This window comes from Tiliqua scincoides, chromosome 1, assembly GCF_035046505.1.
Source record: "Tiliqua scincoides isolate rTilSci1 chromosome 1, rTilSci1.hap2, whole genome shotgun sequence".
Lineage (NCBI taxonomy): Eukaryota > Metazoa > Chordata > Lepidosauria > Squamata > Scincidae > Tiliqua > Tiliqua scincoides.
The window spans coordinates 166347323-166362664 of NC_089821.1; positions in this window are offsets into that span (position 1 = coordinate 166347323).

Here is a 15342-nt window from a genome sequence, read left to right on the forward strand (position 1 = left end):
TTCTTGTATTTCTGAACATTCCTCCTGTTTGATATTTATTTCCAAAATGGTAAAGAGAGTTATTTTAAAAACAAAAATGACGCAACAGAAACTTGTTACGAATATCGAAAGTGAATACCGAGAAATTATTTATGTTCCTACTAATAGGTAGGGAGCACCTGAGCAAAGTTGTGGACGTTATCCAGTGATCCAACTGCATATTTTCTTTCACGGAGCCTACAAATGAGAAACGTAAAAGATCAGTCAACTGCATGGAAGCGTCCAGCCCTTATCAGCACTGCTGTGAGTATATTGCAGTATAGCAATATATTGTGAGTATAGCAAGGCTCTTCTTGCTGTTAGACTTAACTTGAGGCTGAAATTTTAATATTGAAGGTAAAAATCCCATATTTTCCATTCTGGGGAAAACAGCTGAAATTAATGTGACCCAGAATGTTATGAGAGTTCTCCAGTAAAGTAAGGAATTTTTGACTTGCAGCATGGGCCCCTTTTTACTGTTGCTTTCCAAACAAATCCTGCACCGCAATCCTATGCATGTCCATTCAGAAGTCAGCCCCATTGAGTCCAGTAGATCCGACTCCCAGATAAGTGCAGTCAATCTTAATCTTACATAGTGGTTACATGCTGAGGTCAGTGTGTAAAGCCAAAGTCATGCATGGTCAAAACTCCTTTAAAGGACACTACACTACACTACACTACACTACACTACACTACACAACAAGTATGTAGTGTCTCTTTAAGAAGTAAAAGCACAGCATAAGAGACAAGGAGGAACTGGGGGAACAGCAGCTTCATTCTCCCAGTTCAGGCTCACTCCAAGGCAGAGTAAATGAAATGAAAGATAGAGTTTGTGCTATTTAACTGCTGTTTTTCTTGGCAATTTGGAGGGAGGGCTGAGTGTGTATACTTGAATTCATGCAAGTCTATCATGTGTAAGATACAGGCCAACTATATCTATAGAACAGCAGCCATAATGCACTATGACTGTTCCCTGATACAACCAGGGAATATACATGCACAGAAGCAGGCTTGCATGTGTCAGTCCCTATCTGGATGTGGAATTATGCATGTAAATGGTATTGCACATGTGACTCCCAGGCCAGTTACCAAGCCTGTTATCTCACAGCAATATTTGTTATCTTACCACCTAACCTTCAAAATTCTATGCTTAAGAAATCCTTGGTAAGGATTGGCATTTTGTGGGACAGAAACCTTGCTGAAATGAAGCAGGTCTGGGCTGGCAGGAACCTAGAGATGGCTGCCTGGGAACATATGCCATGTCAAGTTCTGTGAAAGTCAATGTGTTGTTGTAGTTAGAGTGTTAGACTTGCACCAGGAAAACGCAGGTTCATTCCTTCCTCATGTAAGAATTCCCTGTCTGACTCTGGGTCAGGTACAGCCCAATTCCCTATAACAGCAGGACACCACACACAGCCATTCCGAGCTGGTGCGGCAAAGGGGTGGCAGCATCAGAGGAGCCCTGCTACAGCTGTCAAACCAGGCAGGTGCCAGTATGTCAGTGCAAGAGGCATGTTGTGAGTGAGGAGCGGAAGGACAGGGAAAGTTACTGGGAGGATCAGGGAATGGCAGGATTCAGGGACCAGGCGGTGGGGGTGGATCTTGGCACCAAATGTATACCCTGAATCCATTCCCCCTTGGTTTGGCTCATAGAGCCTCAGTCTCCTTGGTCTTACACCAGCTATAGAGCTGCTGTAGGTCAGAGAAGCCCCATAGAGCATCAGGGGGCTTACCCTGAGTTAAGGGAACATTTGTTCCCTTGCCTTGAAAAGGCCTCCTGATCAACCCCCTCTTCCCCGCCATAGGATGCAACACACACCTCCATGGCATAACTGCATCAGCACAAGTGCCGGGGAAGAGGACTGCGTGCCCAATCCTATCCAACGTTCCAGTGCTGATGCAGCCATGCCAACGAGGTGTACACCGCATCCTGAGGTGGAGAGGCAGTCATGGAGGCCGCCCCAAAGCCTCTTCGCTTAGGGTTCACTTTGCTTGTTCACTTTGCTTAGGGTTGCATTGTGGCTGTATCGGTGCTGAAAATTAGGATAGGATTGGGCCCTAAAGCATTAATCTTTCTCAGCCCAGACCACCTCACAGGGCAGTTGTGAAGCTGAAATGGAGGGAGAGCAGCAGCGAACCTCCCCAGCCCCACGCCTGGGGCAAGGGTCTGCGATAGCACCTCCCCATGGGCTGTCACTGCCCCCCTTCCGCACAAAAAGCCACTCCCCACTCACCTGAGGCTCACGGAGTCTCGTTCAATCTCCACTCGCATTGGGGAAGCCTCTCTGAGGTCTCCAGAAAACCAAAAGCACAGTTTCCGCCCCGGAGGGAGCCTCAGAGAGACTTATGTGGGGTCCTAGTGGCTCGCCCTGGGGCTTTTGGCCCATTGGACCTAATGGCAGGTCTGCAACTGAAGGAGAGCCATTTATGCTACTCTATGCTCTGTAGTGGTAAAGGTGAAATATAAATAAAACAATGGAAGAAAGGTAAAATATAAATAGTATTCCCAGAATTATTTTCAGGATCCTTGTGGATATAATGAAGAGGGGCTCCCTACCCCCAATTTTTTCAGTACAATTTGATGTCCTTATTGATGTGAGCTGTTTTCCCTATCTGTGTCCTAAATAAAAATGCAAGCTTGTCAAAGAAGTCTGAGACAGCATAAAAAATTGAACTTTGACCTTCCCTTGCTTGCCTTAATTAACCAACTGCAGTTATAGTGTCTATAAGTAGCATCACCATTTTCACATGCTATTCCTATTTCCTCTTTGGTTTGGATTTTGAGAACTGAGGAGCCAGGCTTATTAAGCGGCCATAGGGGAATTACTGCTATTTTCTCCGGATACATTTTGTTTTTGCACATATTTTGAAAAGTGACTAGGAAATTGATCAAAAACCACCCAAAGGGATAGCGATGGTTTCATTCTGGTAGTAATTAACTGATTATCATTTTAGGACCCAGTTCTTTTTGACAGCTGAGTTCTGTAGAACATTCTCAAGAGGATTATGACCCGTGAGGGATGAGCTAAGCAGCCTGAAAATTAATATAAGAAAAGGGCTTTGGAATAATAGAAATGTAGATTGGAAAGCATCCAAAAAAGAACCTGGCCAAAACTGTACACCTTACAATCCTGCTTTCACAGCCTAATGCTGTGAAAGCCCTGTGAAACTGTATGGGGCAGTTGTTCCACTCGGGGGCTGTAGTATGCAGATTGCCTTGTCACATAGATTACAAAGAGTATTTTCATTCAGGTCTCTGCTAACTGTCTCCAGAATTCTCTGGTCCATGTTTCAAGGAATGTTAATGTGACTGCTAAACTGCTCTTCATGTTGCAGTCATGGCATGGAGCATTCACAATGCAGAGGTGGTTCTGGATACGGCATCCACGTGGGAACTATAATATATACGTCAGACCTACAATCTGAAGGACATTTTCCGTTTCTGTTGAAGCCAAAGTGCAGAGTCACACATGCTAGTACAGGCACACCACTTGATGTCTCTTCACTTGGGAAGTTATTGCTCAAGCCCTTTTCAGTTGTTCAAAAATCAACATGCATACACAGTGGGGTAATGGCAGTGTCATAGTAGCAGCAGACTCTGCCCCCAAACTATGTACATTCTTTGTATCATGTAAAGGGTGCCACTATGGGTACAACTATATGCATGGTAAGCTCTCTACGCACATTTTAATGAACATGGTGGTGGGGGGAATAGAGCCTATCACAATAATGCTGTCCCCCATCTTTCTACATGAGTATCATATCTGTTAAGGGCTGTAATGACTTTCAGATAATGGATGAACTGCCTCTGCTAAATAGTCTAATGTTTAAGGGTCAGCCTAGAACTAGTGTAAAAGGTGAGCTTTTACTCCCTGCTAAGAAATGAGCAATGACGGAGTCAGGTGGACTTCCTTGGGAAGGGCATTATCTTAATGTTGTGGTCAAAGGATGACTCTTTTGTTAACTCCCCCCCCCCCCATCACTTTTCCAGTTTTAGAGCCCAATCCTATCCAGCTTTCCAGCACTGGGGCAGCCACAGTGCAGCCTCAAGATAAAGGAACAAATGCTCCCATACCTTGAGGAGCTCTCAAAGACTGCTTGCCCAACACAGGAAGCAGTAATGTACCATAGGCACAGCAGCACCGGCACTGGAAATCTGGATAGAATTGGGCCCTCAGTCAATTATTGGCCACCTACAAAAAAAAAAAAAAATTGAAAGTGGATTAGAATATGCTTCAGAAGTCTATAGAGAAAGGAAGGAAACGGCAAGATAAGGATCTCTGGCTCAAAACGTGCCATTCTCCTTTCCCCATATTTGTCACAATTTTTCATGGCAGGTGTGCTAGGTTTTTAACAAGCAAAAATTCAACTGATGCATTTTCCCCTTGCCCTTGTAATCTAAGGGCTCTTCACACCTTATGCTGAACCAAGACACAGAATATCTGTACCCAGTACACATTTCTGTGTAAATTTCAAGTTCATCTTTACCAATCAATAATCCGTGTACTCTGTATACAGATTGTACTGTTGTCAACTAGAACTTGTGACTAAGGGCACAATCCTAACCCCTTATGTCAGTACTTTCCAGCACTGGCATAGCATTGCCAATGGGACACGTGCTGCATCCTGCAGTTGGGTGTCACTCACGGAGGCCTCCTCAAAGTAAGGGAATGTTTGTTCCCTTACCTCAGAGCTGCATTGCCCTTTTGTCAGTGCTGGAAAGCACTGACATAAGGGGTTAAGATTGCACCCTAACTGTGCCAGACAGATGAAACTGGGTAATATTTTAATGAGTGATTGGCTCTACAGTGATGGGAATATCTGTACAATTTCTGCTTTTGTCTTGCAGATGTTAAAGGCTCAGATCCTCTGTTAGGGGAAAAAAAGATAGCACTACTACTAGCTCACTACTCACTACAAAAGTAGCTCACTACAAAAGTGCTCACTACTTCTAGCACACCAAACAGTTCCTAGGTTGTCTTAAACCAGCCCATAGGGCTAATCTAAAACTATAAATACATCAAGCTACAGTTTTCCAAGAGCAACTCCCTCCTTATACATTTTTACAGGTGATGTCACAGTTAATTAAGCTGGAACCAACCTCCCACAGTTCTCCTGCCAGCCTTTCCAATTCTCATTACTCTTGGAGCTCAGATAACTCCACAGCCTCCCATGGCTGCTTCCCGGTGGTGCTCCTGGGAACGTGATACTGAACTACTGTTCTGACCTTGCTTTCAAAGCTGCTTGAGCAACTGCCAAGGCAGATAGCAGCTGAGAGCAAGAAGATGCTGTTACTTTGGGCAACAGCCTGGGTAGGCAGGCATGCAATTACCTTGTTCAGTGATCTTCATATGGTAGGTGGCATTGCAGATTAAACATGATTGAGGGGCAAGCAAAATGAACTTAACATCGAAAAAATCTTCTGCCAGAGTAGCTATGAATTGCACTTCATATAAAGCAAATTCTGATGATTTCTTATTACATTTGTATTCTCTCATCCTCCACTCCAAGGTGCTCATGATGGCACACATATAGCCATACAATTTTTCTCCCCTTTACCTCTGACATAGGTTAGAACAGGGGTGTCAAACATAAGGCCTGCAGGCCGGGTGTGCCTCCTGGAAGCTCTCTATCTGGCCCACTATAGTTGGGGTTTCCCAAAACTGCCCTTTCAGCAGCTCTGCTTCTCCCAAAGCAACACTTTGCAGAGCACCTCTCAGCTGCTGAGCTGCAAAGTGATACCTCAGCAGAAGAAGCTGAGAGGTGCTGAAAAGGTGGCCGTGCTCTCATATATCTTGAAAATATGATCAAGATTCGCATCTTTTCTACCATATGCAGCTGATGAGTTCCTATCTGAGAACAAAATGCTTATTCCTGGCCATCATCTGCTTAATGATGCCACGTCCAGCCTTCAGCAGGTGGCATGAACACTATTTGGCCTGCTTATATGAAATGAGTTTGACACCCCACGTTAGACAACTGCTGAGGCAAATTTTCCCCTATCCTTCCCTAAACCTCTCACAATCCATGCCCAACCATCTTACCTGCTCTGGAGTGGCCTGGATGGGCATGCAGTTCCCACAGTGCACAACAGCACCATGCCTTTTGTGGCAACACACTGGCACTTACGGTGGTGGACCTCCTGATCCTCACCCAAACCAAATATTATGAGTATATTATTCATAGCCCAATCCTATCCTGTGCTGGAATGGGGAGGCCGGCTGGCCTGCCCCATATCCAACATGGAATTGGAGTCGGTTGCAGCTCAGCCAGGGGCAAGGGGAAGCATTCCCCTTACCCCAGGTAAAACCACAGCAACCCCACTTGATGGTATATAGCCTTTGTATTCACATTGTTTTTTGGGGAAAGGTTGCAAAAAATGTTTTCAAATTAAATAAAATGGAGGCAAAGGACCCTCTCCCACTGTAGCGTCCCAGAAATTGGCATTCAGAGGGACACAGCCTCTGAACCTGGAGAAAGCACATGGCCATCGTGACTTGTAGCTATTGCTAGATTTGGCCTCCATGAATTTGCCTAATCCTCTTTTATAAATCCAGGCTAACTAGAATTTGCTTTCTAGTTAATATAAGCTTCCTGGCCTGGGCTTTTCTCCTCTTTTATGGAGGATTTATGGGGTCTGATGTACACATGGAATGCCGCAACCTCCGCATGTGATGAGGAATGGCCGCTGTGTGCACTAAGCATTTCTTTTCTCGGAGCAGCCTCTGTAGACACACTCTAGAGTCACTGCTGGATGGAATCAAACGGTCCTAAATCATCTTAAATACAAATATTTTTTGACTTGACTGGCTTTTGGATCAATGGTCTGTCATCTAAAATACCCACAACTAGCATGAAGAGTTGATCTACGAACTACACTGGAGCGACACTGGCTTACATCTAATACGGCAGTTGCTCTTCATGCTTGCCACTTAAAGAAGAGATAATTTTCGAGACAAGTTATGGCTTGATCAATATTAACACTCTGAGCTTCAGCTGCTGCCAGAGTTGCTATGCAAAATGTTTGAGGCAGCAGCAGGACTTGAAAGTAATATAGATGTGATATAGGGGTGATTTTTTTTTTAATGGAAAAAGGGAGCCTGGATAATTTTCCTAGACTTCAAGCAAAATGTGAATGCATAAGTTATATTTTCTGTCTAAAGTTGTGTTTTCAGAATAGGGCAATTATCAAGATGTGCAGAGCAGAGCAACAGTCAGTGAATCATAAGACCATTTCTCACAAACTGAATTATATTCTGCTCTAGGACAAAGAAAAAATATTTTGGACAAAGTTGAACAAACTCTCTTATCTTTTATATATAATAACAGATTGGATCACAGAACTTGAAAAATCTCAGTATCTTTCAATGCCCTATTGTCCTCCCACTAAATATCAAGTTGTATCTCAGATCAGGTAATGAAATTTGCTCTGATAGTTGGTATTCTGAATGTCCCAGTCTCTTTTGCTGACTCCATTCCTTATATTCCTCTTAGGCCTCACCCTCTTAGGCCTCACTGCAACATTTCGGGTTGCAGTTCCATTTTTAACAATACGCAAATGAAACTGAAAAAAAGGAGATTCCTATTGTTGCACTTCAAGGATAAAGCACGCTTGTCAACAAAACAATCTACAACAGTAGGGTCAGTTGGGAATAACTTCATCTATATTAAATAGCTTTTCTTGGGAAGTAAAACAAACAAAACAAAAAACCCAGTGCTGATTTTTATATTCAGCACCATTCGGCTAATGGAGTATCTGTCACAGAGTCATATATCAACTGAGGGGTCAATCCTATCCAATTTTCCAGCACCAGTGCAGCCGTGCCAATGGAACATGCACTGCATCCTGTGGTGGAGGGACAGTCACAGAGGCCTCTGCAAGGTACGGGAACATTTGTTCCCTCACCTTAGGGCTGCATTACGGCAGCACTGGTGCTGGAAAGTTTGACAGGATTGGGCCCTGAGAGAGTGAATCTCTCCTTCCTATAATATACAAATATCCGCAAAATTCTAACTTGCCCTGCAACAGGCAGGCTGGCGGGCCTGTGCTGTATCCAGTGCAAATTTGGGGTTGACTGCAGTAAGGGGAAATAATTCCCCTGACCCTGGGTAACACTGCAGCAGCCCCAATGGGGCTGCTCAGATCCTCGCCACCTAAAGAGGTAGTGCAAATCCATAAGTGCTGGATCTTGGCCCCGCCTCCCACTCCACACCAGCCCACACTGCCTGCTGCCCACTGCCCCAAAATACTCCGTCCTGCTTCCTCCCTGCCCTCCCCACACATCCCCAGACCCTATGCCAGCTGAGCTCATCCTCCCCAGATTTACCTTTCTCTTGACTGCGAGCCTGGATCTGGCCTCCACAGGCCAGCACACCTCTATGTGCCAGCACTGCTTTCTCTCACGGAGGTGTAAACATGCTTTTACGGCATGTTTGTGACCCTCCCGGGCTGGCGCAAGGCACTTGCGCAGGTCCAGGGCACAGCCCTGTGTCACATATCTTAAGTAATGTCAACTCCCAGAGTCGTTGTCAGCCAAGTTGAGGATCATCAAGAAAACCATGGCCAACTCTAGAAACTCAGCATGGCTGCTAAGAAGTACTGCAAGCTGTTGCTGTTGCTTCCAAGGTAAACTACCCCAAACTCTTGTGAGGACTTGCCTTAGCAGGCCAGAGCACTCGCTGGCATCTTTATGTATACAGGGGTGGTCCTGTATTTGTGGGAGTTCTGTTCCAGAACCCCCGTGGATACCTGAATCTGTGGATATGGAGAATGCCCCCATGCCTGCCAGAGCTAAGCTCATCTCCGGAGGCTCTTTGGAGACCCACAGAGGTTGCAGGTCTCAGAATCATGATTATAAGTTTTAAAAGTCACTTCCAGTTTTTTGGCAAAACTGAAGGTGACATTTTTGTGCCTTTAAAAGGCATTATGAGGGCCAAATAAGCCACTGAGGCTTCCCTGTCTCTCATAATGCCTTTTAAAGGCATAAAAATGTCACCCTCAGTTTTGGAAAAAACGAAACAAAACTGGAAATGAATTTTTCTTACTTATTCTGAGCTCAGCAGAGGTAGCAGGCAGACGCGTGTGGCCTCTGTGGGGCTCAGAAGAGCCTCTGGAGGAGGCCATGGGGGCCCTGCAGATCTATGGATAAGTGAAACCGCGGATATGGGATCTGTGGATTCGGGGGGGGCCCTGTAATGCAATAGCACTGCTCGGTGGCAGAACGGGGGGGGGGCATTATAGGTGAAAAGGATGGCAGCTACTAGCATGGCTGCCTCATCCTTTCACTGCTGTGGAGTCCTTGTGAGACACATGGCTGAGAGGTCCCAAGAACCTTACACCAGCACTGCCAATTCACATGTACACCTCCACCTCCAGAGGTTAGAAAGGCAGCTACTAGGAGAGAGAGGGACTTGGCTGTGTAAGCTCCAGCTTTGGCATTCTCTGCTAAGGAAGTTTGTCTGGTGCCATCAGTATTATCATAAAGTCTGTTTTGCAGTGCATTTAATTAACATAAATGACACTTGGGTTTCTTTGGAGTTGCTGGTTTTCACTGACTATTTTATCTGTATTTTATTGCAGTTCAGTGTATGAATATTTATTGTAAGTCATTTTTATTTCTTTAAACAAATGAGAAGTCAGGGCATAAATTTCTTCAAAAAATAGATGCAACTTCATCGCTTGTTGACTACAATATCAAGTGATGACTTGCACATGGAAATGAGCCATCAAAATGAATTAACACAGGAAGCACTGTAATAGAACCCACTGTGAACCCAAACACAATGGTTTTGACATGGAGCCAGTTAACACATTTAGCTAAGGTAAGAGTCATCAAGCACTGAATACAGGACCACTTTGAGCTCAATCCTAGGCATGTCTACCCAGTAGTATGTCTCATTGAGTTCAATAGGACTTACTCCCAAGTGTGTATAGCATTACACCCTTATAGTCCAATCCTATTTAAAAAAAAAAAAAAAAAAAAAGCTGATGCAGCTGCACCACTAGAGTGCATCTTGGGGGGGGGGGAGTGCACACTGCATCTTGTGGGGGGGGGGTTGAGTCTGACCAGTCTCCTTTGTGCAATGGAACATTTGTAAGCCTCCACTGCCTGCATGGGTCTACTCAGACTTGTGCTATTTATCAGGCACAAGTCCAAGTAGGAACAAAGATCAAGGCTAAGAAGGGAGTAGGACTATGGTGGCACCACTGCCACAGATGGCACCCCCTTACTGGGCTCAGTCCACCCTCCTCTCCGTTCTGCCCACCCCTGACCTCTCTCCTGCCCCTTTCATTGACTTACCAGCCCCAGATGATGTGGATGGCCACTGGTACATGCCATAGCCACTTGCCACCTGCTGCGGTGGCCTAACTGTGCAAAATGATGTATCCTATTTGACATCCCAGGATAAAGGAGCTTACACTGCCAGAATACTAAGGTGCTCCTAGGATTGGGCCATCAGTCACGCAGAGAGAGACAGAGACAGAGAGACAGAGGGATGGCCAACATGGTCATGTACTATTATTATAAAATAAATATTAATCAGTAGTTTTCCAAGACATATAGGAAATATTCCATATTCCATTCCTCTGCTAATTGCTCTGAATGTTATGTGATTGACAGAATGGCCGCACTGGAATGAAACAGCAAGCTCTCCTAGGAGTCCTCCTGGATTCATAGCTGTCTCCTGGATGCTCATGTGGCATCTGTGGCCTTGGAAGCCTTTGCCCAACTTCAACTGGTGCACCAGCTGAGGCCATACTTAATCGGTCAGATCTGGCAGTGGTGGTCCATGTCCTAGTGACATCTTGCTTACTGTAATGTCATCTATGTGGGGTTACCCTTGAAAAAAAATTTGGAAGCTGCCGTTCATGCAGGATGCAGTGGCTCACGTGGTCACCAGGGCTTAGCATGCTGGATCTGCCATGCTGTTGCTCCAACAGCTACACCGGCTGCCCGTTCTCTTTCAAGCCCAATTCAAGGTACCAGTTCAAGCCCTATATGGCATTGGACCAGGATACCTCAAGGACCACCTTTCCCCATATAATCCTGCATGTCATATGATTGTCAGATAGGGCCCTGCTTAGGCTATTGCCACCATCTGAAGCCAAGGGGATGGTGGCATGGTGCAGGGCCTTTTCTATTGTGGCACCACATCTTTGGAATCAGTTACCAGAAAACTTGAGGACAGCCTCCTTGTTACACAGTTTCTGGTGGGGTTTAAGGACTTATTTGTTTTGCTTGGTTGTCAAGAAAGGAGGAACCCCCGAGAGACCTTTTGAATTTGTGTTACAAATGCCTAGAGGCCTTTTTAATTCCTGTTGCTGCTTTTATGTTATAACTGTTTTTTAATCTGCTCTTGTATAATTTTTTAAAATTTTTATTTGTTTTCAGTGGTTTTGTTCTAAAGTTTTTAGTGCGATGCTTTTATCATCTCAGTGTTTTACTTTGATGTTGTACATCTCTTTGAGTGCCAGAGAAGCAGAATATAAAAAATAAATAACTAAATTTGAAGGTTATATTAAAAGTTATCCTTGTGAGAGGCAAATGCAGGATTGCAAAGTATATTGAAAGGCCTCTCCTGGTATTTCATAACTTAGTATCATCCTATCAAATTTTGTTAATTAACTATATTAACTCAACTGAGATTTATTAGTCTCTAGCCAAGAGATGCATAAGTAATACTTTATTTGCACACACACACACACCTTTTCTTTGTTGTTACACTTAGAACTGCAAGCGTCATTAATTTTTTTTAAGGTTATAATGAAAGAATTGATTCATGCAATTTTAATTCCTGTAATCTGTTTGCGGAGTCTCTTTGAATTTGTTTGAGCCAATACCTGCTTAGAAACCTTTCTGCAATTTTCATTTAGCTGCTGTCAGTTTCTGCACTAAATACTATGGGACTTGATGGCTTACTTGATACCTGCATCAATCTTAATTTATTTTCATAATTTCCTCTGACAAATCTGTTGATGCCATTGACATCCTTCCCATCAATCATTCCTGAAGTCCCAAGGTTATTTTGACATTTCCTGAGCCCATAACTCATGCATCCAGGACATAGCCCAATTCTCCTGTCTTTTACTCTTCATCATGTTCAATATCTGTCCTTTACTTACCAGCCTGTATGCTGATAGTCCTCATTATATCCTGCTTTGACTAATGTGGCATATTGCTTTCTTGTACATCATACTACTTCACATCAAATATATTGAGGCCAATACATTTGTCTTCTTGGAGCCATCCATTTGTCATTGTACTTTATCCTTTACACTCACAAAAACTCAAAACTACACATTACAATGATCAAGATTCGTGGAATCATATAATTGGAAGGGCCCCAAAGGCAAATATGAATGTAAGTGTCAATGAAGAAAAATGAAATATGTTGTCTATCTTTATCCTAAATCTACATCTGAGACTGACTATGGCTCAGTTCAAGGGCTTAGGCCAAGAATGTGGGGTACGTACCTAAGATTCAAATAAAAAGAAATTTAAAAAAACAATAACTCAGATGAGTCTACCGTAGCAATTTTCAATTTTTTTCATCTCGAGGCACACTGACAAAGTGATAAAAATGGCAAGACACACCATCAGTTTCTTGACCATTGACAAGGCACTGATGATGCTGGTAGGGGCTTAAATCCCCCAATTCTCCTACTAATAAATGACCCTTCCCAAATTGCCATGGCACACCAATGTGCCATGGCACAGTGGTTGAAAATTGCTGGTCTACAGAATAAATCTAGACCCAACTTGCTCTGGGTGAAAAAGTAGCCAGTAGCATTAACTAATAAGGAGGAATATGTCAAGGGCTCACAGTGCCTTAGAATGCCAGGTGCAAGGGAGGGCACCAGGATGCAGGTCTTAGGTTGTCTTGTGTGCTCCTGGAGGCATCTGGTGAGCCACTGTGAGATACAAGAAGCTGGACGAGATGGGCCTTTGGCCTGATCCAGCAGGGCTCTTCTTAGATAAATGCAGGCGTGGATGTGATTGGGTCCCTGGATGGGAGACCACTAGGAACCCAACAAGGGCAAAATATAAATATGCTACCTCAAGTGTAAGTCAAATAACAGTGATAAAATAAATAGATGAACAATGGGGGAAAGGCAGATTGCTTCCTAATATTTCTTGAACAACAAAAAACAGGAAAAATAGTAGCAGACAACACTGTGAAATTACAGGGAGAAAACAACTAAAGTTATAGCACTTGGGAAGCTTGTTACTCAGTACCTCAACAATCTTATAAGGTGAATAATTATTATCATTTCCATGTTGAAGATAGAGGCTGCAGTTGAGAGATATTGACTTTCCTAAGGTCAGGCACTTCCATGACTGAGTCAAGATTTTGAAAGACAATTTTATGGCTCACAGCTCGTACCTTTCACCACTAAATTATACCAACCAGCCAAGTACTGTTCATAGACTCTGTTTTGAGCTGTACACCAAGGAAAACAGAGTTTTCCAGTATACCACTGTTTTGGGCTTAAATTCCAATTAGAGATAATAGACGTTACCCCAAGAAATTACTTAGATAGTAATGGCCCTTAAGACCCGGTCAACCAAAACAAATATTTCTGCTAAGAGCACTTGCAGGCAACTCGGATGACACACATTTTGGCAGCCGTTGCGTGCAATTTGCGAAATGAATGTTACCAGAAGACGTGCTCCCCGTTATTTCTGCCAAAGTTTCTAATTAAAAATAGTGAGTCATATTTGATGTAAATGTGCTTCTTAGAATGTAATTTTACTGACACTGGATATGATGAAAAGGAAAAGAAGCCCATTAACGGAAAAGTTTAAACTATAATTCCACCGCCTGCTGTCTAAATCCCAAATGTATTATCATATTGCTAGTAGTCACTGAGCATGGAAAATGCAAGTCTTCAAAGCTTGCAGGTTCGCAAAGGCTCAGTAGCGAAGGAAGCTTAGGCTAGTACGGAGCATGCTTTGAAATGGAAGTTTTGCAAGAGATAAGGTCATCTCTTAATAACTTGCCTTCTGGTGATCAGTACTAATTTTTGCATGATGGAGAAGCACCAAAAGTCATTTTTCATGCAAACAAACTTGTCAGCCGAGTGAAACAATTATCAAGTAAGGAAGGTTTTAACAGGCTCTTAAACCATTGCGGAGAAAGTGCCGAAGTTTTCAATCGTCCTTTCCTAGCTATGGTTGCACAGCCTGGGCTTTGATCAAAGCCTCGTGATGAGAAATTTTCATTAACATCCAGGCATTGTTAAAGTGCCAGTAAAAATGGCAGCTTTGATGGGGCCCCAAAGACTGCTCCCCCCCCCCGCTGAAAACTTTTACACAGCTCTTGGGGCTATGAACAACCTGCACTCTTTTGCATTTGGCTCTACGATGTAAAGAAGCATTATCTTTGAAAGGTTACACCAAAATAAGAGGAAGGATTGTCACTGGTATTCCTTAGTTTGAGGGATGAGATGCTTCTCTGAATTGAGTACTTTCTTAGTGTGCAGCTGGTATGGGATTTATCTGCATTCCGCAACAGCTGGCAAATGACCATGGAACACTAGCTGCCTGGTTCTAATGCTGAACATAGCAGGAAACTCTTCCTTTTGTTGACTCTGGAAAAGGTAGCAGGTGGGAGCAGTAATGAAAAGGCCTGTCTAGATGTACTTGAGAGGAAAGAATGTCCTTGAACTTCAGAATTTAAAATAAGTGACATCACAATTCTCCTTAGATCTCCCAAACATTCAAGTGTTGCTTCCTCATGAAAAATTAACTCTCTGTTCCATCTTATCTCCCAGCAACTGAAGCAGATTGGGGACAGGGGCAGGATGTCCCAAAATGTTCCCTGATGCTGTCTCCGGTCTGCCACTGCAGCCTTTGCACTACAAAAAATAAAACGGAACCCTTACTGTGCTCCTTGCACAGTTTCTTCACATGTGGAAGGTGCGCCTTCATTTGCGCATTCCCTATAAATAGAAGACTCACAATTCAGTGTTTGAAGAAACAGCACAAGGAGGATGGTAAGGAGGTGATCTGTTTCCCGCTTGCTTTTAGTGATCAATGAGGCTCGTGTCCATGGCAGGCTGGAGGAAGGCGGTGGCAGCAGCAGACTCATGGTAAAGGGCATGCCTTGTCTTGCAGTTCTTTACCAGTTAAATTCCTAAAGTCCCTTCAACGGATTAGAGATTTTTCTACTATATGTGCCCTAACGTATGTCATCTTCAATGTTAGTATTCATTCAATGATAATCCTTATTTATTAATACAGTAGTATTAAATCTAGAACTGTAACTTGGCAGAATCCATTCTCCTTTTTTGTTCTAGAGCAGAGGTGCTCAATACGTCGA